The sequence below is a fragment of the Cryptomeria japonica genome, chromosome 5 (genome assembly GCF_030272615.1).
Source record: "Cryptomeria japonica chromosome 5, Sugi_1.0, whole genome shotgun sequence".
NCBI classification, from domain to species: domain Eukaryota; kingdom Viridiplantae; phylum Streptophyta; class Pinopsida; order Cupressales; family Cupressaceae; genus Cryptomeria; species Cryptomeria japonica.
The window spans coordinates 893256931-893283218 of record NC_081409.1 but is presented as its reverse complement, the minus strand read 5'-3'; positions in this window follow the sequence as shown (position 1 = coordinate 893283218).

Sequence of the window (26288 nt, the reverse complement as noted above, 5' to 3'; positions counted from 1 at the left end):
TCCTGCCAGTCCTTTCGGTACTCTTCTAGCAAAAAGTGCTTCAAGTTTCTCAAACTCATCATCTTCTCTCTTCATATCTTGTAATTATTTTGCATATAAATCTCTCCAATCTTTCTTACCAGTTGTAGATGTAGATGCATGAAAAGCAGGTTTAGTTTTCACAGCTCCAAAAGGTCCAAATTCCTCAAGCTCAAAAGCAGATAGTTTCCCAACCAAAGTATCTCTATTGACAGATGTATTAGCCATTGTTCTCAACTCATTAATAGCATTAGCCTTCATTTTGTAAGCTGGTGGTAGGGCTCTTAGGAATTTAGAAACAATTTCATCTTCACTCAAAGTTCCACCACAACATTGAATTCTCATAACAATCTCATTTACCCTTTCAATGAATGCAGTAATCCTTTCATCTTCTTCCATCTTTAGGTTTTCATATCTCACTTTCTAACCATCAAGTTTAGCAATATTCATTTTAGGGTCACCTTCATTAAGAGTTTGCAATTTATCCCATATAGGCTTTCCAAATGATTTGTCGGTTAATCCCATAAATTGCTTATCACAAAGTGCACACAAGAGGGATTTTCTTGCTCTATAATCATTCTCAAGCTCCTTGTCCACATTTGCCAGAGGATGATTTCCAGATCTCATATTATAGTGTGTGACACCATTCAATGTGATCTCCCAAATCTCCTTGCCAAGACATCTCAAATGAGTCTCCATCTGAATCTTCCATATTGTATAATTTGTTCCTTCAAGCCTTGGTATATCCCTTCGAAAGATAGCTCCAAAAGAATTGGATGAACTTGAACTATTAGTCACCATAGGATCTTCCTCAAGCTGTTAATCTTTCTATAGAGAGGACCGAAGCTCTGATACCAATTGTTAGATAGTTCAAGTAACCAAAAGACAATTGAGAGGGGCAAGTGAATCAGTTATCCCAGATTACCAGAAGAATTAGCAATTTAAAACAACAATATCATAACCAAAAATAATAATAATAGAATAGAAGTTAATCCAAAAAAAGTATAAACAATAATCATAGAATAAAATCCATCCACACAACACCAAGATTTGTACGTGGAAAACCCAGTAAAGGGAAAAACCACGGTGGGAAGCCTACCCACAGTCAGATAATACTTTTGTAGTAAGTATGTGAATTTAAAATGAAAGGGCATGCACTTGCAGGAAGGTCAACAACCTAGAGCTCGTTGCTCATCACAAAAGGAGTCTTACTGAATACATACAAATCCTGACTACAATTCGGAGAAGTGTTGAACTACAAAAGATAGCATCTCCTATGCCTGAGTAGAGTTCTGGTTAAGCTACATACCAGAGGACTAAATCCTCTTCTGGACCCAATTCTATCTCCAATGATCGACCAAATCCTCTACCTGAATGATATTATATTATTCACACATTAAATTCCTTGATCATGCCCTCATACAATAACCATGATGACCTACAATGAGCTCTTACATCTTATTTATACAAACCCTTGACCATAAACAATTAGGTCAGCCACCAAACAATAAACCAATTACATAATTATAAACCATGTCGGCCTTAGACCACAAATAATATCCAACATAGAAGCCATCCTGGAAATACAACAATAGGTCCTATCCACGCATTACATCAATGTTGATCCATAACCTAGATCAATCGGGACCAAGTATAGGTCCACATGCTTCAACAATGATTTCCAAACACTGTCTTGAACATGATCACCAATAGCATCCTAAAACTCTATCAAAAGCTACACCAACACCAATTATATAATGCATCAAATAACTCCACCAAAATTTTTGTTGGTAAAACCCTTGCCGGAACCAGAAACCAATCTTCATAGCAGGCAGGATAGCATCCAATCACTAGACCAAAACCAACTAGCCAAATATGAGTATAAGAATTATGAACAAGTCAATTCCATCACCATATTATACTAGAGTCAACCGGATCATGTCGGATCCATGTTAACCAAAGACTACTCAACCTACCAGGACCAGAAAGGTGCCAGTAAAGCTTCCAAATATCTAGTGTTGACATCAATGATAAAACGTCAATGCAACACATAATCAATTCCACCAAATGGCCAATAGCTCATAAATAAGGGGTTGGTGCCCTAAAATTTGTAATAAGATCCTTTCATTGTGAGGTTGGATTGGAGCAGAAGATCTCTAGCAGATATTCTCACCAAGGTTTTTCCCACTTTGGGTTTTTCTCGTACATCTGGTGTTATGTGTTGCATATTCATGTGTATGGTGTATTAATCCTTTAGTTATTTCTCCTACACACACTATTTGCATTGCTTTAGTAACTGGTCTACATCTTGTGTATCTCTTATTGAACCGATATAGATTTGGTTAAGTAAAAATTATTTAAATCACTAATTCGCCCCCCTCTTAGTGATCCATTATGTCCAACAAGTAGAAACAGAGTTATCACAGTGAATAACTACCGGCTCATTACAATCTACCCTTATATCCTTCAACATTTTCTTCATCCATAGAACTTGTGTATAGTTAGTAGCAACAACAACATACTCAACTTCAGTAGTAGATAAAGAATTGCATTATTGTTTCTTGTTGATCCATGAAACAATTTTCTTTCCAAGAAGGAAAGCTCCACCAGATGTGCTCTTCCGTTCATCAACATCTCCAACCCTTGATCTGCATCTTTATATGCACATAGTTTAAAGTCATAATCTTTAGGATACCACAAACCATACTCAGTTGTTCCTTGCAAATATTTGAAAATCCTTTTCAGTGCAATCTTGTGATTCTCTTTAGGATCACTCTGATATCTTGATATAATACAAACTACATTCATTATATCCGGTCTAGTTTGAGTCAAATATAACAAACCTCCAATCATAGATTTATAATTTGTAGGATTTACTAGAGTTGTTATATCTTTCTATGTTAATTTCTCACTTGTAACCATAGGTGTACCAACCAGTTTAGAATTTTCCATATGAAATTTCTTCAACAACTCTCTAGCATACTTAGTTTGACAGATGAAAATACCTTTGTCAATCTAAGTAATATGCAAACCTAAGAAAAATATCATCTCCCCAATCATAGACATTTCAAATTCATTCTTCATATTATCAAAGAATTTCATACATAACTTATCCTCACCTCCAAAAATGATATCATGAACAAAGACCTCAACAATTAGTATATCATCATCAGTGATCTTATAATATAAGTTACTGTCAGCATTACCTTTAGTGAAACCAATATTTAAACTATATTTGTCCAATCTAGCATACCAAGCCTTAGGGGCTTGCTTCAATCCATATAAAGCTTTCCTTAACTTGCAAACCATTCTTTTGTCATCTAAAAGTGAAAATTCACTAGGTTGCTTAATGTAAACTTCCTCTTTAAGATCTCCATTCAGAAATGCACACTTAACATCCTCTGATAAACCTTGTATTTCTTATGGACAACATAAGTAAGAAATAATCTCACAGCTTCAATCCTAGCTACCAAAAAAAAAGTCTCATCATAATCAATTCCTTCCTTCTGATAATATCCTTTATGTACCAATCTAGCCTTGTTCCTCACAACTTGTCCATCTTCATTCAATTTATTCCTGAAAAACTCATTTATTTCCAATAACATTCTTATTTTTAGGCTGGAGAACTAAAGTCCATGTGTTATTCTTTTCCATTTGATCCAATTCTTCTTTCATAGCTTTCATCCAATATTCATCCTTACATGCTTCAATTGTTGGTATTTGCATGAAGATTGCATTGATGATATGTTATGTTGTCATTAATGTCAATTAACTAGTAATGATATTGTTGATATTGTTCTGTAACCAGTAGGAAGAGCAAAGTGAAGAAAACTGTAAACCGGTATGTAAGTTTGTGAGTTGAGCTGGTAACCGGTAAAACCCTATCTATTGATGTAACTGGTAAGCCCTACTTGTTGTTTTTCTTAAACCCTAACTGATTAAGTTTGATGATTTGGTTATGTTGGTTTATGATCTGATGATGAGCGGTAATGATTATGACATGTATGATTATTGTATGAAAACAATTTCAAGTGGTTTTGGCCCGTTGATGTAATGGTTTTTTGACTAGGGAATGAGCAAGTATATTGCATATAATTCAAAGCGTGTGATGAGTTACTGAGATTGATGAAGTGGTGATCAAGGAGTGCTCAAGGTGTTCTTGATTGATGTGTAGAGATTTCTATGTAATCCAATGGTCATACTTGAACCAATTTGTTTGTAATCTCTATGAGAATTAGATTTATGTTGTGCTACCGACCTAATTGATTTGTTTATAAGGTCGATGAAGTTGTTTAGTTTAAGAGAGTTGGCAAACATCAGTTGAGTGTGTGGTTGCCAAACTAGATGATGTATCTGTAGTTTGAGTAGAGGTAGATAGGAGCATGAAAAGGATCGAATCAAGCAACTGTAGTGCTATTCAGGCAGATCAACAAACTCCTATTGTTTTCTAACAATTACAGTAGAATTAAAATCCCCTAACCGAGTAAGTTCTAACAAGCTTGGTGACTCTTCAAATCCTCTAACAAGGTGATCCATTAGCTTGGATTTTCAAATCCTCTCTCGAGGTTACTCCTTATAGGGTATTTCTTCTAAAAAGGCATTTGTTTTCGATCCCTTAACTGAGTGGCTCCTAACAGGATCAGTTCTTAACAAAAACTTTTGTAAAGCTTTAACAAGCTTGGCTCCTAACAGGGCAAACTTCAGAAGAGTTCAAATAGTTATCTTGTGAGTCTCATCTCACCGTGGTTTTTCCCATTTGGGTTTCCACGTCAAAAATATTTGTGTCAAGTGGTGAATGTTTTATGGTTATGATCTTATGGTTGATTTGATTAACTACTTAACTACTTTAATAAGTCATGATAACCGAAAGCATTGAGAAATGAATTCTATTGACTAATGATAAAGCATTTAGATATTTATGAGTTTGAAGTTGTTTACTATTAATCTATTGTAATAGTCAACCGGTTTATCTTATGAGTTTTTATCTTGACAATGGTATTTCATTGATTAGTTTACTTTGAGAGATTGGTTTTGAGATTGGGAAAGTTTGTATCAGTTTTTCTATTTACTGATTCACCCCCCCCCTCTCATTAATTGACTCGATACTTATTCTTTCATCATACCATCAATTAGTATCAGAGCATCTCAGGTCCTCTAAGATCTAAGCCTAACAACTTGAGGTAAAGATCTTGCAAATCATGATGAAGAAGGAAGGTCCGAAGTTCAATAGAGAGAACTATAAGATATGGAGTGACAAAATGAAAATTTACATCAAGAGTCTGGGAAGTTAGTATTGGGAACATGTCAATACTAAATATCTTGCACCTACTAGGATTTTGACTAATGAGCAAAAGAAAGAGCAACAAGAAATCCATCAAGCATTAGAGGCTATTATTAGTTCTTTGTCTGATGTTGAATATGCAGATGTTCATGGTCTAGAGACTACACATGAGGTATGGAAAAAACTCGAAGAGATTTATAGTGGTGATGAACATGTTAATATTGCTAAAGAAGAGATTCTAAGAGGAAATTTTGATAACATGTAGATGGCTGAAGGTGAGAATATCCAATAGTATGGTCAAAGGATAAAAGAGATAGTCGGTGAAATTAAGAGTTTAGGAGGGAAAGTGGAAGATGCCACAGTGATTAGTAAGGTACTAAGAACCTTGCTACTGGTTTACGCTATCTGAGTTGCAGCCATTCAGGAGTTGAAGTCCATTGACAAAACTAAGGTAACTTTTGACTCCATCATTGGCAAACTTATTGCTTTTGAATTAAACGGTTATGATGGTAATGTACAGAAATCCAAGTCTGCATTTAGAGATTTTGTTTCTAACCCATCTATGAGAAAAAGTAGAGATGCTAGTCACAGTTATGAATCTAGATCCAACAATGAAGCTAATGATGAAGATAGTTTAGTTGAGCTTGAAGAATTTTTGGCCAAGTGGTTGCCCAAAGGCACTATCCTAATGGTGATAATGAGCACAAATGAGAGAAATTCAAGAAGTATAAGGGTAAAGGAAAAATAGATTCTCTTATTGTTGTTAATAGTGGTATCACTGATGAGGAATATAAGGGTGATGCTACTGAAGATATTGTGTTTGTAGCTATTAAAGAAGAGATATCAGAATAGAAGGCATTAGTATCCAGGATGGATAACTCTGATGATTGGATCATTGATAGTGGTTGTTCACATCACATGACCGGTGATCAATGAAAATTTATTTCTTTGAAGGAATTTGATAGCGGAGTTGTAAGATTTGGTAATGACTCACCCTACATGGTTAAAGGTAATGGAACTATTTCTCTTAATGGAAAGAGCAGTGCAGATGATGTCTACTAGGTTGAAGATTTAAAGCACAATCTTTTGAGCATGGCCCAACTCAATGACAAAGGATACCCATTGGAGTTTAAAAATGGTATGTACAAAATCTATGACAACAAAGGTGAACTGGTTGCAATTGGGAAGAAAATTAAAGGTAACCTGTTTCACTTTAATCCTAAAGTCAGCAACTGTTTAATTGAAAAAATAGATGATAGTTGGCTTTGGCATAGGAGATTTTGTCATATAAACTTTGATAACATTGTTAAAGTGAGTAAGTCCAAGACAGTGAGAGGTTTGCCTCAGTTGGACAAACCGGTTAATGCTCTTTGCAAAGAATGTCAGTTGGGAAAGATGACATCCTCAACTTTCAAGAGAAAGTCATTTTCAGTGGAACATTTGTTAGATTTGGTTCATACAAATCTTTATGAACCAATAAAAACAAAACGTATTCGAGGTGATAGATATTTCATGATCTTCATTGATGATTTCTCAAGGATGATATGGGTCACATTCTTGACAGATAAGACTGGAGCTTTTGGTAAATTCAAGGCATTCAGGGCCTTAGCTGAGAAAGAGAGTGACAAAAAGATAAAATGTCTTAGAACAGATCAAGGTGGAAAACTTACTTTTGAGGGATTCACGAGGTACTGTGATGAGAACGACATCAAACAACAACTTTCTACACCAAGGACACCACAACAGAATGGTATCGTAGAGAGGAACAGCTAGTCAATGGTTGAAGCTGCTAGGACAATGTTGATACAAGGAGGTGTAGTGAAAATATTTTGGAGAGAAGATGTCAATACAACTATCTACACTATGAACCGAGTTCTGGTGAAAAGAGTGGTTGACCAGTTATTTGGGAGTTTACTAGTTAAAAGAGTGGTTAACACATCTATCACAGAGGAAACATACGTAAATTTCAATATTGCAAAGTTCACTCGTAAGGTTACCATAAAGACAAAGGAGGAGGTCCTCATCCTAAGAGAAAGGGTGACAACATTACAAGAGTAGTTATATGCAGGGCCTGCATACAAATCTCCTATCATTATCGAGTAATCTTCTAATGAAACAATAGGATTAAGAAACGATATTTGCTCAAGATAGGTAAGATATAACAAGATTGAACAATGAGATTGAACTATTGAGGGGAGATGCCTCACATATGGAGAGAAGAGTAAGGGTAGAGATGGCCAAGTCATTGCTTGGATCAAGGATCAATGAAATTTTGGATAATGCAAACACAACTTGGGATGAACATGGAGAGTTGTTGAGATTCTCTCAAGAACACCTAAAGTGGTAGTTGCTCATTTTCTCATATGAGCAAGATAATTGCAACACTGGAGGTTTCACTAATTAAGACTCTCCCAAACTACTTATATGCCATCATAATGGGATTCAAAGCAAGATTTGATCTAGTTGAGCATATTTTTAATATCCACAAATCATACACATAGAGGTTTTGTGAAGAGCTTAGGAGCTTTCAGTGCCTGGTTGCAAGTCGCATGCCCTCTCTATTTGACAAAGAAAGAATAAAAGTAGAGGGTGGTAAATTTCTTAGGCCCAAATCAGAATGGAAGGTAGATATCAAAACAATACAAGATCATATATTCCTTGATATCATTGCAGATGATGCAAAGTTTCTAAATAAGATAGGATAATACATGGATGCGCTATCAAGGCTTGATAGTGGAATGATCAGAATGGAGGTGGTCAAGATAGAAATAGAAGATGGAGAATACCAAAGGCACTTTAGAGGACTCCAAAAATTCAAGGACCATTGATTTGATGATTTCTAATCCTCTTTCCCTTCTTTATTTATGTTTTTCAAATTTTGAGATTTTGAATTTTCAAATCTATAATTTCTCACCTTTTCTTTCATTTTGTTGTTCTTTTTCTTTCTCTTGAGTGTAACAAGTCTAAGATGTTGTATTTCTTGGATAAATCACCAATGTTTATTTAAGCCTGATAATGTTGACCTTTATTCTTCTTATTAATTGTATATCTCTAAGAAGGATTTGTAAGCTACTCTCTATCAATGTGTATTTAATAGGCTTGTAGGGTTATCACACTTTTCAACCTGATAAGGGAGCTTGAGCAAGGAAGACGAGGATTCCAGATCATCCCAACATCTACCACCTGCAGGGAAATAGAGAGGATTTTTTTTCTTTGTCACGGAACCCAAAAAGTTGTCTATCTTTTTCCTGTCAGGCAGTTACCTCAATTTTGATAGTATAGAAGGCTCAAAGCTTGTTGCATCCTCAATTTTTATATAAGAGGATAATAAAGGCCTTGACTTCATCATATTCTTCCTTGAGACAAAGAGATAATACAATTAGTTTTAAGAGAAAATTGTGTACTTTTTTTTCACCAAGGGTGAATGGTATGCAATAGTGTTCATAAATTTTGCAGTGCAATATTGTGATTCAGTTTCATGTCCTACTTGTAGTATAATTTTGCAAGGATATGTGCATACATTTTGCAAGTACACAAACACCTTAAAACCCAATTGTAATGGTTTCTAAGTTATTCCCCTTGTTGGAATTATGTTGTCATTGATGTCAACTTGTGCAGATGCAAAGTTAACTAGATTGATAGAGATGGTATTGACCCAAGTTGGTAGAGGTGAGCAAATTTATGTGTAATAGATTTATGTCTATGTGTGCAAGTTGAACAATCACGAGTTTGTGTTTATTCAATTGACTTAGAAAGAGTGTTGTTGTAGCATATCATAAAACATGTGTTAGTCCCACATGAAGATATAGAAGTAAGGCATATGATGTGTTATTTGGACTTGCAAATTGGACAATATATAGGCCATTGAGTTGGTAAGCCATTGGGAAAACTAGTATAAGTAAAAAAAAAAAATTTCAATCATAGTCAAAAAAAGTATAATGGATGGTGACTTTACCTCAGCATGTAGTTGCATTGCAGTCATTCTGGAAATGGGAGGTGGAAGGCGTGGTGCCTTGAATGACTATCCTAGCAGGATTTGGTCTGCTTTGGGAAGAAGGAGGATTGACTCCTTGGATGGTTATGACATTGACATGATTGTCTGCAGGTTCAATGCGACCTACTAAAAAATCAAAGCCAGTTATATGATTAGCGTAGTCATAACCCATTGCGTTAGATGATGAGCCTTTTCCTTTATCATGATTTGGGAAGGGTTCCTGGTACATTTTGAGTTTGTCATTGTTATTACCAGGTTTTGCATTTGCTACTTCAATCTCACCTCTATCAATGAGATCTTGTATGTAGATCTTCAGTTTCATACACTTGTGTGTATCATGTCCCTTGATACGATGGTATTCATAATACTCATTTTTGTTATACCATCTTGGTTTAGGTTGATTGGGGTCAAATGGGTGAGTGATTGGAAAAACCACTGCACCTGCTTGGACAAGTTTCTGAAACACCATTTCAATAAGTTCAGCTAGAGGAGTGAAATCTCTTGGAGTCTCGTTATTCGATTGGGGTGGTCATCCCTGGATTGAGACATTGTTGTGAGGTTTTTGGGATTGATTTTGATTATTTTGATTTTTGAATTGATGATTATTGGTGGTGGATTTTGGGGGAGTGGGCACGGTTTGGACCCGCTTCGCATCAGTTACACCATCATTGACCACATTTTTGTTCTTGGACCAGAATTTTGGCTTATCGTTATGATAAGAGGAAGAAATTTGTGTTGACTTCTGGTAATGTTTCAAGGTTCTTTCCTCCAACATGACACGTTCGAGGGCGAGGCCCTTATTGGTCATTTTTTGGAAAGATTTGATACATTGGGATATTAAGGGTCTTGAAAGTTCAGGCACCAAGTTCTTTTGGAATAGTTCAATTTGATGTTGTTCTGGCATGTCCCATTGGAATTTCTTGATAAGATGTTGCCATCTTTGTAGGAAATTGGCAAAGGTTTCTCTAGGCCTTTGTTTTGTATTACATAGGTCCATCATAGAAACATCATTACCCATTTTGTATGCATAGTGGGCCACAACTTTTTCTGCCAAGTCTAGAAAAGAGACAATGGAACCTCATGGTAAAGATGAGAACCATGCCAGGGCGTCTCCCGTGAGACTCTTGGGAAAGAGTCTGCAAAGATAAAGCTCACTATAAGAGACTTCTTGGTATAAGATGTGGAATTCTCGAACATGATTGCGGGGGTCTCCTTTGCCTTCATATTTGGTGAATTTAGGGATCTCAAATCCCAAGGGATATGGTGCAACTGATATAGACGGGTCGTAAGGACAAGGGAAAAACTCTTCGAATGAGTATGTTTTTCTTTTATTAGTCCTTTGTTTCATGTCCTTGATGATATTTTTCATGTCTTGAATTTCCTTGATGAGGTCTTTTTGTGCCCTTTGATAATGATGAATTGTATTTGCCCCAAGAATTGGATGAGCCAAAGAAGGTGCACCACCACCAATATATTGATATGATGAGGAGGTGGGAACGTGAGATGTGATGACCGTTGTCGCTGGGGTTTGAGTGATAGTTGGTTGTGGTCCGCAAACGGTTGTGACGGGATTGAATATGGCCCAAATAAAATTTGCAACATTGTTGGGAGGAAGGGAAGTTTGTGGAATAGAAATATGTGGTTGAATAGAAGGAGGTGGTATAGAAGTTTGTTGGAGAATAGATGAGATCAGATTTGATAGTGGTATGGATGGTAAGGAGGAAGAAGGTGGGATGGAGACCATGGTGGGAGGTACCGCGGGTGGTATTGATTGAGCTTGGATGATTGATGGAGCTGAAATTGATTGAGTTTGAATAGTAGGTGCAACACTTTGTATGGGAGCAAGGTCTCCTTGTGGTTTTTGGGCAAAAACAGATCTATTAAACTCAAGCGGAAGTTGAGCTCCATTTTCAAGAAGAGCTTTTAGAAGTGTCGTAGGATTGTGTTTAATAAACTTGTTCATCATCTCTTGGTTATAAGAATCTTCTAGGAAAGTTTGCACTTCCAGACAAAGTTCATCTTGGCTAACCATGTCCTTTGATCTTGATTGCTAGGTTGCCCACTTTGTGTATGATCTTGCATGGGATCTTCATATAGGACACCAATGTCCGGCATGCCATATTATTGTTCAGCCATCTTTTTCTTTTGGGATCGAGTTGCGACCATACACGATATTTGTGATGAAAGGACTTAAGAAATTTGAGGATGAAAGGACTTAGGAAATTTGAGGATGATTGATGGAGAAGGTATGGTAGTGATGGTTTAGAAGAAATTTGATGACTAGGTTGTCTTTGGCATGAACATGAATGATCGATTCGAATGACAAGTTGTATGAAGGGATATGACCACCCTGATTTGGATGATAATTGGTGTTTCAAAGGACAAACTTGAATGTTGATGGAGAGGATGGACTCTTAGCTTCTCTCTTAGGCTTATGAAATATGGGATGGACAGAGCTTTGATGCAATTTTTGGACTTGGTGTGGGTAATGACTTGGACAATTGTTTGTGTCTTGACAAGTGTTTTTGCAAAGTGTTTAGGGATAGTGATGTGGTTTTAGTCTTCTCTTGGCAAGTATGTATCAAACAAAGCAAACACAATGATCAAATGCATATTATCTCAAAGACACTCATGCTCATATACAACATTCTTAAGGCTGGCAAGGAAAATAGTCATTGAATCTCAATTGGTTTCCCATCTATGCTTACCCAGAGCGGACACTTAGATGCTTGACCCCACTGGCTCCCCTCCATGACACTCACTTCTTGGGGCAGCCAAGCATCAATTCCCATGAAAAATCCTCATGGTGAACTTTGTGTCTCTACTAAGGGCTGTAAAAATATGGGTAGCTTCAGAGGTCTAACTTCCTGCACCAATGACTAGAAGGTTTTTGGCCACTATGAACAAGGTGTTTAGTAAGTCTTCCCGTTAGGAGCTACCCTTCAAAGTTGCACAAGCGCAATTGAGGCCTATAGCCCAACGAAGCACTAAGAACTTAGTAGTCACGCAAGCGTGATTGAGATCTCTAGGACCCTACTAAGCACCCAATGTGAGAGTGAACTCTCATATAGCCCCAACCATTAACCCTTTTGTAGTCAATGGCCTATTTATTATAGTGAGTTGGGAACCCCAGGTTTGGGTGTACTCACTTGGGTCGTTCCTCTCTTACCTTCTCAAAGAGCAAGTTGGGAGGGTAGGCTCACTAGAGGTAAACACACAATCAAACAAGAAAAGGTTGGAGGGTCTGGATTTCTAATTGTCTAGCAAGATGACAGCATACTCTCCTACCTTTACGCTTTTCTTAAAGACACATAAGACAATGTTCATTCCATTTTAATTAATATCTAGGTGCCTAATTTAAATAGATGCACAATATTTGGTTGAATTAGCTAGGCAACCTGCAAAACAACTTGATTAGTAGTTTGAAAAATGGAGTCTTCAAAAAGCGTCCTGCAAAACAACTAGATTAGTAGTTTGAAAAATGGAGTCTTCAACAAGCATCTTGCAAAACAACTTGATTAGTAGTTTGAAAAATAGAGTCTTCAACAAGCATCCTGCAAAAGACAACAAAATGACAAAAATATTAATTTTTTTTATTTTTTTGGGAATAAGTAGAAAAATATGAATAAAAACTTTTTAACTAATGACAAATGTGGATTTGGAGGAAGCTTTGATGGGTAAATGAGGTTTGACTAGGTTTTTGCCACTTTCCAAGGGATAAGCAAGCAAAAAATGGGGATTTTAGAGGAGAGATGAAGGAATGGAAAAATTTGTCCAAGAGGGACAAAGAAGCAAAAGTTGGAGATGGATAATATGGGAAAAATTTGGAGGTGATTGGATAAAAGGGGAAGGAGTTATGGCAACCCTAAAAATAGAGGAATGTGGGATTTTGGGCTTCAAAAAGTGGATTTTTGGGATAAGGCCCCCAAGGAAGGAAATGTGGAAAGTGGAAATGTGGAGAATCTAGTGAAGTTTGAAGGAAAATGGAGTCAAGATAAAGAAGATATGGTGAAAAAATAGAAATATATATATATATATATATATATATATATATATATATATATATATATATATTTAAACCCTAGATTTAATAGAGCAGACAATCACACTAAACAAAATAAAAAAAATATGTCAAAGGTCCAGATTTCTGATTGTCTAGATAGACGAGCATACTCTCCTACTTTCACAATTTCCTGCAGTCAGACAGATTATGATTAAACAAAGCAGATAACAGGAAATGAAAAGAAAATGCAACTATAGTTAGCACTTAAAAATTTTAGACAGACTAATAGAGCAGATAATAGAGCAGACAGTCGCACTAATCAAATGGAAAAGTGCCAAAGGTCTAGATTTCTGATTGTCTAGATAAACAAGAGCATACTCTCCTATATTCACACTTTCCTACGGTCAGAGCATATAGTCGCGCTAAATAGAATAAAAAAAAGTGCCAAAGGTCTGGATTTTTTATTGTCTATATAGACAAGAGCATACCCTCCTACTTTCACATGTATTATAATAAAACAGAGCAGATAACAGATCAGATAATAGAGTTATCATGCTGAAATAGAAATAGAAACAGAAAAGAAACAGAATGAGGAGTCGTCGCAAAGAAATATAGAGCCGCTATTCTGGAACCTATGAAAAAGATATATATATATATATATATATATATATATATATATATATATATATATATATATATATATATATATATATATATATATATATATATATATATATATATATATATATATATATATATATATATATATATATTTTGCAGTAGCACTATTCTGGAACCTACATCTCACAACTCACAAAAACTTAAAAAAAACATTAGTTCTTAGGGACGTGGGTCCCACCGGGCATGCCAAAATGAAGAGGGGAAAATAGATTAGAAGGTCAAATGATCAAAAACATAACGAAATAAACCTGCAAAATGCTAAAATATCATGAAAAGACAATTTCACCTTGCTATTTTACCTTCTCCTTTGGATTGAGCTTGATGAAGTGAAGGTACCCCTTGATAATGCTCCACTTGATGTGCTCCTTTGATTGTTGGATGTGGATGGCTCTCCAATGTTGTGCGCAAATGGAATGGATTTGGAAAATGATAAGGATGAGATGATCAAGTTGCCAAGATGATTTCCTGGGCTCAAAAGGGCAGCATAAGCTTACTGGATTTCGAGATGTTTTTGAATGAAGGGATGGAGCCCTTTATTTATAGGAAGAGGAGAGAAAAATAGGTGGCTAGGATGGATTCGAGATGAAGGGCTAGGATTTACTTGTGAGCTCACACAAGGTCCAAGAGAGGGTGTGGAGACCAAGAAATATGCCTTAAAGGAATTTCGTATCTCCACACTCCACAAGGTGCATTGGAGGAATTAAAAACTATCCACAAAAGGATATCATGGGGATTGGAGGAATAAAAAAGAATTAAAAATTCCTTGGGAGAGGGGATACTTGGAGGAATGTGAGATTTTGAAAATCTTATATTCACCTAGGAAATGAGTATTTAAAAGCAAGGAATTGATTTTGTGGCTAATCATGTTGATTAGCCATTAACGATTCATTAAGAGGGGGATTAGAGGAAATGTTAGGTGGGATTAGGATAATTTGACTAGGAGAGAGAATGAGTGGAGGGAATAAAAAAATTAGAAGAATAATGTTAAGTGAGTTTAGGGAGTTTCTTGAAGAATTTATTAGGTTAATGATGAATTAAGAAGATGATTTGTAGGAATCATGTAGGTTAACTAATTAATTGAAATTAATTAGCTAAGAGGAAGATTTGTGAGGATTTGATTTTTTAGAAGAATAAAGAAAGGGATTGATTTATTAAATAAATCAATCACATGGTATAGTGACAATATTAATTATATTTAATTAATATTGAGGAGAATTTGAATTAACATAATTAATTAATTAATTATGTGAGGAATTAAAAATAATTAAAATAATTATTTTTAAGTGTCTACACTAACACATCGTGTTAGTCCCGCACAGTTGTAATTCATGTTAGTCGCACACAGTTACGGAGAGCGCATAACACATTGTATTACTACTATCTCTATCTACTAGCCAATTTTGTATGTTGACCATAGACAACTATGAAATTCTGATAGGTGATGTCAATAACATGACAATTTATGTGGCCCTGCCATCCAGTAGAAAGAAAGATGTTGGATAAAACTCCTACGGGGTAGGATAATTTTGGACTAGTTGGTGGCCCCCGCCATCCCATAGTGTGCAAATTTGCAAAGGGATGACCCCATAAGATAACTTAATAGAAAAGTGAATGGGTCTCCCCACTACCCCATGCTGTGGAAAAGGGAAGAGTATTGGTCCAATGGGGTAACATAACAATGAAGTAATTGGTGGCCCCCGCTACCCCATGGCAAAGAAAGTTGAATAGGTATAATCTTGTGGAGTAACTTAACAACAAATTCATAGATGTCCCTTCTATCTCATGGCATGCAGAATTGGAGAGAGATGGTTCTGCAAGGCAATAGAAATAAACAAATGTGTTGCACCTCGCTATCTCACGACAAATGTGATGGTAGACAAAGGGAATTTTCCACAGTACTGAAATAGTAATCCCACCAGCTTGCAAGAAGGAAGTATGATCTAAAATGATCTCATGGGATAATGAAATGTTAGATGGTGTGCTTTCCTGCCTTCTCGCAGATAAATTGTGCAATGTTGTGATAGAGATGAATTGGTGAATAGCTGACCTGTTTGGTGATGTGGTGTGTTGAACTATCATTGTGGCAACATTGACCAAGTTTTCTTGGTCAAATCTAGCAGATGAACAGTCCATTTTTAAAGATGTAGAAGAACTTGTTTTGGTACATTAATAGGAAATTCTAGGAACTTGTACAAGTCAAATATGATAGCTATCTAATTGAATAGTTAGACTCTCTATGCTAAGATGATAAGAATGTTAGATTCAATGACAATCCCAAAGACACTAAGAGGGGGGGTTAATTAGTGTCTAATCTGTGAGTGGAATATTTAAACTTATTTATAATTTTGCAACCCAAATCAATATACCGTTAAACAAGAAATAATGAGGTAAAGAGAAATAATAGAGACAGCATAAATGCACACCATAACATAGAATATTTTATTGAGGAAACCCGGTCTGGGAAAATCCTTAGTGTGATTTGTGACCCACAATATTTACTCACTAACGAATATGAATAAATATTACTTACAATAGGGGCCTGCACATGCAGGAAGGCTAACTGCCTGGAGGGCACTGCTCAAAAGAGTCTCACTAACTAAAAATTGGATAATTAAATCCAATACAATGTACTACTCAAAATAGCATCTCTAATGCCTGGTTTAGTACCGGTTTAAGCTTAGTCAGATACCTTAACCAAAACCTTTCATTGTCTTTACATATACCAATAATAATCACCTATCCATTACCTTACAAAAATGATCTACAAGATCTCATATATATATAAGTCTATTACAATACACCAAGTTGGTTTACAAATAATGAATTACATTTCCAATACAATTCATATAAACAAAACCTTATCCCATGTCAGCCTGAGTGCCAGTATACTTCATTTCTGGTGTAATCTAGATGCCGGTGAAAGTTCCTGTCGGTGCATGATGTCTGTGATGTCAGTGCATGTGTAGAAACTTGTTGACGGTTGGTTTCCAATTGGTTTCCATCAATGACAACATTAGCTATTCTCATTAGAGTGTAGAATGCCAACAATATCCCCCTTTGGCATTGATGGAAACACTCATGAGAAAAATCCAAAACTGCTATCCAAAAAGAAGTGTGCTCCCCCTGAGCAAGTGATCTCCTCTGGGCATTTATTTTCTCCATACTACTCCTTATTTTTCTCCATACTACTCCCCCTTTGACATCAATGACAAAGGATGTCAAAAAGAATCAAAAAATACAAAAATGATATCTCATCGCCTGTAACTTGTTGGTTACAATTTGAAAAATGTCTGCAAAATTAGATTTAGGCTTTGCATGAATTCGTTGTTGTCAGAGAGAATGGTGGTCTCAGTTTGCTGGATCATGTCAGTTAGATAATGCATTTGTTGCTCCGGTGATCATTCTCCTTGAACTGTTGCCTTTGATAGCTCAACTTGCTGAGTAATGAGACTGTCCAATTTTGGACCAAGTTTACTTTTGAGTTCCCGAACCTATAACCTTATCCTTTCTTTTCCCTTTGTCCTTTTGGTACACCTTAGCAAAACATTTATCTATTTTATGTCTTTCCTTTTCCTATTTCTTTTCTTTTTCAACAAAAAAGATATCTCATTTGTCTGTAGTCTCATCAGCAATCTCCTTAACTCTACTAGCCATTAGGCTAACCTGTCAGTGTCCACTGACAAAAAATGATTGGTTTGCCTTAGCAATTAGTTCATCAATTTCCTCCCTAGAGTTTACAGGGTGCACTGCAAATAATGCTTCAACTTTTAGCTTTTCATCTAGTTCCATTACTGACATTTTTTTAGCTTCTAACCTTAAATATAAGTCATCTGGCAGATCATCTACAACTTCAATCAAAACCTTCTTATAGATATCTAAATGCAAAATTATACTAGCCTCTATTGTTTCCTTATCTGAATCTTTGTAAGAATGATAGTATTTATTCACATTGCAAAGATTTTCATCCTGTGTTATCTCATTTGCCAGTTCCTCCGGTGTCTTAGTCTATTTTTTCTTTGGTGTAAGCTTCTTTTTAGGTTCCCTAACCACCTGTTGCTTCTTCCTTAGTGCTCTGGTTATTTTAGAAGGAGAGGGTACCGATGAGGGTTTCCTCTTCTTTCTTTCAACTCTTTTGAACTCTGTTGCTTTCCCACTGTTGGTATCAAAAGAAGTAACAACCGGTGAAACATGAGCTTCCATTTTTAGACCTTCCAGTTCACTGGCATATATACCACTTATGTTTATTACATTTTCTTTGACCTCCTTGGCCAACTTGGATGCATCTTTGATAAACTTTTCTCTCCTTTTTCTCCGCTTCTACATCGAAACAACACTCTCAATGGTCTCAGCATTACCAAAAATTTCTTTAGATGGTTCTTTAGGTGCATCAAGTAGTGTTTTAGCATATGTTTCAAGAATGGGTAAATCAACTTCATAACCCATTCCAGTAACCCAAATAGTTCTAGGGCTAACAGCTTCCATACATGTCTCATCACGTTTGATTACAAAGAAGATTCGCTTGTCATATTTGTCTACTATGCTTTGGGGTAGCCTTTCTCTAGTTCTCATCTTAGTCTGAAAGTTTTTGAAGTAATATGTTATAATGTTGTCACTGTTATAGTCCATACCGGTGATAGCTTCCTTGATTTGTTTGCCTACCGGGATGTCATATCCAAAATCCTTATGACCAATGTGGGGTATCTCTTTGGTGAAGTAAAGCATCAAACACTCAAGTAGGTTGCCAAAACAAAATGTCCCTTTATTGTCACCCTTAATCTTCTTCAAGTTATCAATTAATTCATCTTTAAGCCATTCAAAAATATCAATTTTAGCATTGCTCTTTACAATTTCATATGCACTATAAATACATTAGCTAGAAACTGAACTCAATCTGTTTGCATGAGTTACTCTATATCCAAGTACCATACTTACATATCTCACATTAGCATTAATAATGTCATTAACCCTAAGAGATCTACTATCAGATGTAGCTCTGGTTAACTCCATAACTCCCTTGTTAGGTATCTTCTTGGTTTTGTTGGGCCTACTACTGGTTGAGGGTAAACCAGTAACTACCTCAATTTCTTCCTTGGAGTATTTAAGAACAGAGTCTAGCCACATGAACTCTCCATGAATTCTACTTAGAACTAGACAGACTACCTCCTTAGGAAATTTAGGTATGTTCAGTATCTCAATGAATCATGTCTTCAACTATCTTATGCTCCAATTTAATTAAACCTTGTTCATCAATAATGATACCATTGTACATGTTCTCCAAATCATCGGTTCCTATATCTTCTATGTTGAAGTGAATGTACATTCTAGGGTCTTCAACAAAAGTGACTCCCTTCAGAATTTTCAAAAAAGCTTCGACAAAATCATCTTGCTTGGAAATTTCAAGGAAGATTTTAAACAAGGGCCTAGGGCACTTAACATTTTCTACCATGGTAGGGTTTGCAATAAACTCAGGTACAGAAGATGAAGATGCCATTTTGAAAGATAAATACCTCTTATCTTGAAATCCTTGTGTTAGCATTTGACATTATAACAGACAATGGAAGATTGTTGGCATTTCAATAAGGATATTCAGAAGGTTGTTGATGATTATGGATATAACTGATTAAGGATGTTTACTGTCTTGATATTATTATTTTGTCATTGATGTCAAGAAATTGATTTTCTAATTCAGTATGATGTTGCCATATCTTGAGAAGTATGATTTGAAGAGTATAAAGATGTCAGTAAAAGACACAGGAAAGAATATGGTGAATAAGGGGATGAATAAGGTAGTCAATGGGCAACTATTACCAAGTCAAAAAATGATGAGATCATGATGTTTAGATTGTTTTGACATCATACATATGCTGTAAATTGTAAGGTTAATACTATACTATGTTATTGAACAAAGAACCTAGTCGGTAAACCCTAAGGAACCTAGTTGGTAAACCCTAAGGTTATCACTATCAATTAATGAAGGCAGAATGTCTACCGAGTGAAGTTTAGTATTCACCAAGTTGTAACTGAGCTATAATAGAATACATTAAATGGTTACATGCATTATTTAATGAAGGAAGCTGATGAGCTCAAACTGATTAAATGATTGGTATGTTGTGTATAAAGTTTGTTAATGAATCTATGGCAAAGGAAAATTGGCATGAAGATCTATAGCTCAGATTCAACTGCAATACCCTAGCACAAGTTCCAAGAAATGTATGCAAGTTCCAAGGTAGGGTAAAATGTTTTTCAGATTGAAGGATACATTGAACCTGGTCAAAATTTGAAGATCTGATGGCTATGATTGATCATGGGAAATGTGATCAAGGAGATTAAGCGGTTAGCTAATTGTTTATAAATAGGGAACCATTGATAAACAATGTATGCAGGCAAATGTATACACAAGGATGCTACATGGTTATTACCAAGCACAAAAGCTTGAAGACCTATTTGAATAACAGAGTATAGAAGCCCAGTAGATGGACAAGATTAGTTCTATGTCTAGATTGTATTGAACAAATAAGAATCTGCTTTAGCATTTTAGATGTGAAGTTGCAAATAGATTTTTATTACTGTTATTTTGTGAAAGTGAGAGAAAATCTCTTAACCAAGTGGACTTAATAGTCTTATTTGTAAAACCCTCTAGCAAGGTGACATTTTGATTGAGTGTTTGAAATCCTTTAACAAGGTCACTTCTAACAAGGTGAAGATCCTAACAGATCTGAGGGAAATCCCTTAACTGGGTCACATCTAGCAATGTGTTTGTAATCTTTAGCAGGATTTGGTTTTAACCGAGCATACTCTAGAAGAGTATATTTCTTAGTGGGTCCGAAATCCCACAGTGGTTTTTCCCTATTTGGGTTTCCACGTGAAATCTGGTGTTATGAGGTTTATGATGTTTATATGCTTTTGAGTTTGCATGTTTAGCAGTTTTGGTTATATTACTGAAGTATATGTTACAGAGGTTGAATCTAATGTTTTTATGGAAGATTAAGTTTGTATGAGTCACTCCCCCCTCTCATCTTGTTGGCTATTGGATCTGTACTTACATTAAGTATCAAAACTATCACCTTGAATGCCTGAAAATCACTTTGTTGCTTCACCTTTAGATTGCCCTTGATCAATTTTGCTCTCTCTGAATGTTTGAATGCTTGGTGAGTCGAAATGAGGGTTTTTCATTGTTATATAACCAAAAATTTCTCCAACAACTACATTAAATGCTCGTCAATTAAGTGAAAACTTAACACATCTCTCGATAAAGAGGAAATGTATCTTCTTACCATCAACTGAGGGTAGAATGCATGATTTTCAATTTGTTGCAATACACCCTAAATATTATTCCTTAGTTAGATGAAGAATCTCCTACCCATGGAGAGTTACTCTATCCAACCTATGCAGAGATAGATTCATCAACTTTCTGAACTCCCTTCTTAATCCATTGTTTTCAAAATTCTTGCTTTATTTCATTTACCTTTTCTTTTCCCTTCACACTAGATCCTTTATTGTTCGTCGAAATAGTCTTGCTTCTACAAAATTTTGCAATATGCCCAATCTTGTTACATCCATAACAAGTTACATTATTCCTCTAAATAGCCTTTCCATATCCTTGACCGGATTGTGTTCTGCATTGATTAGATAAATGCTCAAATCTACCACAAACATAGTATTTCACATTCATTCTGAAATTTTTTTGAATTATGACCAACTTTATTGCATTTGGAACATTGACTGGTGGGAAAATTTGTATTCTGATTATTTCTAAATTTGCACTAATTTTCTCTATGACCAAACTTGTTGCAATTAAAATATTTCACATTAAAGTTATAAGCATTAGATTGTCTTATTGGTTTACTATGATCTTGATTGTTTGCAGTCCCGGAACTTTCTCCATGTTCAAATCCAAGTCCAATTGTATCTCCATTAGGTTTTTGTCTTTTCAGCATGTTATCAAGTCTTTTTGAACTTTTCTTGAATTTGTCTTTGTGTTTATTTGTAGTGATCAACTCATTTTCAATAATTCCAAATTGTCTCACAAACTCTTCCTTATCATGTTGCATGTGAATTAGATTTGTCTTTAGCATACTAATTTCATGACAAAGTCTCAGATTTTCGTTTCCTCCATCATTAAGTCTTCTAGTCAAATATTCTTCATTCTTCTTTCTGTCTTCAATATCCTTACATAGCCTCATGGTCCTATGTTGCATTTCATTCCTCATGTTAGTGTTCTCTTGCCTCAACTTATCTGCAATATCATTAAGAGATTCCTTTTCATCATCATGTTTCTGCATTTTCTCATGAAGTTCTTTCCTCTTATTTTGTGCTATAACCAAGTTCTCTTAAAGTCCTTTAATGAATTCCTTAGCAGTCCTCAGATTATCTTCAAGTTTGATATTCTTCAATATTTCTGCATCAAAATATTCAAGAGTTCCTTCTAACTGTTTTCTCAAATTCTCCATTGATACCAGTTTTAGAATCTTCCTTAAGCTATTAGGCTTTTGAAAATAGAGGACCAGGATTTGATACCAATTTTTAGATTCAATGATAGTCCCAAAGACACCGAGAGGGGGGGCTAAATCAGTGTTTAACCAATGAGTGGAATATTTAAACTTATTTATAATTTTGCAACCCAAATCAATGTACCAGTAAACAAGAAATAATACAGTAAAGAGAAATAATGGAGACAACATAAATGCACACCATAACACAGAATATTTTAACAAGGAAACCCAGTGTGGGAAAAAACTCAGTGGGATTTGTGACCCACAATATTTACTCACTGTCCAATATGAATAAATATTACTTACAATCACATGCAGGAAGGCCAATTGCCTGGAGCGCACTGCTCAAAAGAGTCTCACTGACTACAAAATGGATAACTAAATCCAATACAATGTACTACTCAAAATAGAATCTATAATGCCTAGTTTAGTACTGATGTAAGCTCAGTGAGATACCTTAACCAAAACCTTTCGCTGTCTTTACATATACCAATAATAATCACTTATCCATTAACTTACAAAAATGATCTACAAGATCTCATACACATATGAGTCTATTACAATACACCAAGTTGACTTACAAGTAAATAATTACATTTACGCTACAATTCATATAAAAAAAACTTTATCCCATGTCTGCCTAAGTGCCGGTATACTTCATTTCTGGTATAATCTGGATGCTGGTGTCAGTGTGGTGCAGAAGCACCTAGGACTTAGGCTTATAGTCCTTTCACAATTTTGGCTTGTACTAACCTTAGCCAAGTCAGGTTCCTAATAAGGACTCTAGGAGGGTCCAAGGAGTGTGTGTGATGTTTGTTTTGAGTCAAGTGTAGTCCTAGTTGAGTTGGTTTTCTTCCTAGGTTTGCACTTTGTGAGTAGATAGTTTGAGTAGTTGAAATGACCTTCTTGATGGTCAAACATGGCATAAATTGGTTTGAGAATTAGAGAGTTTTAGAATGGTGTTATGATTTCTTAAAAATTCTTGTGTAATGACTTGTAATAGGTTGATTAGGTTGGCAAAGAAAAAAGTGGAAAGTTGTAAAAGTTGTCATGACAACTTTTGTCCCAGAGGAGCTTAGCGGTGGAGTTAGGGATAGAAAAATGTCCTAAAATTCCTTCACACATGGGGAATACTATTTAAACCTCCTCTTGCATGGTTAAAAAGGTTGGAAGTTATATTTTGTAAGATTAACAATCTGAAACTACTCATTTTTCAAACTGTTATCATTGTTTTGGTCTTATTTTGCATAAAATGTGAATGATAATGGATTGAATCCATTGATCCAATTATGGATTGAAGTTATTTGTTGTTTTCTAGGGTCATTTGTTTCATTTCATTCTTTTTAGATAGGATGTGTTAGTGTTTTCATTGTTTTGTTTCCAATCAGCCAGTTTTGGCTTGTAAATAGCAATTTCATGTAAAATGGTTGCCCCATAAAATCCCTTCGTGCTACCATCATGGCCTATTGGGAAATGGAATTCAACCAATTTTAAATTGTATATATGTAGGGAGGATTTCTAGAAGTGAATGTTGACATGCTTACCACCTTGTTCTAGGTAGGTCCAGGAGCAACCCGGCTAGAGAAGAAGGGTGAAATTTGAGAGCATAGTGCAGAGGTGGACACAAAACCTTAGCCTACTCATTTGGAGAGTTTCAAAAGGGCAATGCATAGTTTCCACTATGAGGAGAAGCCTTAAAAAGACCTTTAGATACCCATTCCTCAAATTTGAATAGTCACTGTTGGTTAAGAGGCCTAGAAACCCTTGCAAACCCTCATTTTTGGGTTAGGGCATTGTACGGAAAGTTGGGAAATGAAAACCACCAAAATATCTTGGGGATAGGTGAATTCTTGAAGAAAAATAAAACTCTTTGCAAGGTCTTTTGGACCATTTTCCTCAAAACCCTTGAAAACCGGATTTTGGAGGCCTAATAGGGGCTCATTCCTTGTAGCCCTATTTCTAGGCAAAATGGTAAAAATAGTAGGAAAGATAATGAATGGAAACCACAAATGGACCCAAATGGAATTCATTCCATGTTAAATTTTACCTCCACACCTTTTCAATGACTCACAATAGTATGGGGGTGAATTTGACAAGTTGTTGTCAAGATATCACAATTGAGCATATGGAAGTCACTTAGTAATGGTTGGGTTCCTAGTTAAACACTTGTTGCAAACACCTTGAGAAGGAATTAGAGGTCTTGGAGCATAGCTAGACCTAGAGAGGTTGGTGGAATTGAGAAACACCAACTAGGTGAAGTGTGAGCAAGCTAGGTAGACCCCATCAAATTGGTATCAAAGCCTATAAGATTTGGGCTAGGTGAGTAGATTTCCTTAGTGGAATCTATAGGAGACAACACCCTGGTGACCAATGTAGAGTTGGAAAAGAAAGTGGATGATCAGGAGGAAGAGAATAGACTCCTAAAGGAAAAGTTGATTGAATTGGAAAGTAAGTTTGGTGAGATTGAAACCAAGGTAGATGAAGTGTTGGTAAAGGTTGAAGAAGAAGAAAGGAAGGGTAAAGAGGTGTCAGAGATAGACAAAGTACCTGAACCTGATCCTGTCTTAAAAAAAGAACCTTTCCTAAAGGCATTGAAGGCCTTAAGTGGTAAATCACTAGAAGGATTGCCATTGTTTACCGGTAAAGATGGAAGTAGAAGTGGTTCTAGAATGGATAGAGGGCATGGAGAACCATTTTGAGTGTGAAGGCATAACTAAAGACTAAAGAGTTAAAGTGGCCAAGTCTACGATGAGAGGAGCTACTCTCACGTGGCGGAAATTTGTGCAAGATGAGAGGAAGAAAATGGGAAAAACACCCATCTCTTCTTGGAAAGGGATGTTAGTCAAAATCAAAGAAGTCTATCTCCTTGATGACTATGAAGTGCAAATTCATAGGAAGAGATAAAACCTAAGACAAAAAGACCTTGATGTAAGTGGCTATATGGAGGAGTTTCACAAACTTAGCCTTAGATATCATGTGGTGGAAGAAGAAAATCTCAAAGTTTCTAGGTACCTAAATGGACTACGGTGGAACATCCAAGAGGAAATTAGTCTAATGAGCCCAAAGACAGTTCATCAAAGCTATCAACTTGCCTTTAAAGTGGAAGAAAAAATAAAAACAAAACATGAGTCAAGTAGTAATAGGGGCAGGGGTAGAGGAAAAGAAAATAGGGGCCATATGGGAGGCTTTGGAGGAAGAAGTTCAGAACAAAGAACACAAGGTGATTCTGTTGGCATTTTGATGATTTTTTGATTGTCATTGATGGACATACACTTTCTTTATGATGGGCACACACTTTCTTAATGTATGAGTTATGCTCAACCAGTAATTGTTCCAACTGGTATTATGTATTATAGTCTTTAGACTATTGGTGTTTTGCAGAAGATGTTTACCGGTCACAAATTGATTGAAGACCTCAAGCGGTATAAAGAACCCAAGCGGTATGAAGACCTCAAGCAGTTCGAGGATCTCAAGCAGTACGAAGGAGCAAAGCGGTAGTTAACATTTTTCAGTCTTCATTTTTGACAATCGACAGTATATTGTATGAACCGGTATTACTCTGTGATGAGTTATCATCCACGGACACTTTGGTGGTGATTTTTTGTCATGTTACCAAATGTGTCTAGATGCACTGAACCTAGGAACTTGTAGTTTAATCCTATTGGAACAACATGAAATCAGTTTCCTTTATAAGGACATCATGTCTAGAGTTTGTATATGTGAGAGATGAATGATGTATGAGAAGGTTATGTGTAATCTTTGCAGAGAAGATTAGGTCTATGTGAAGAGACAGAGTGTGGAGATATTGAAGATTGAAGT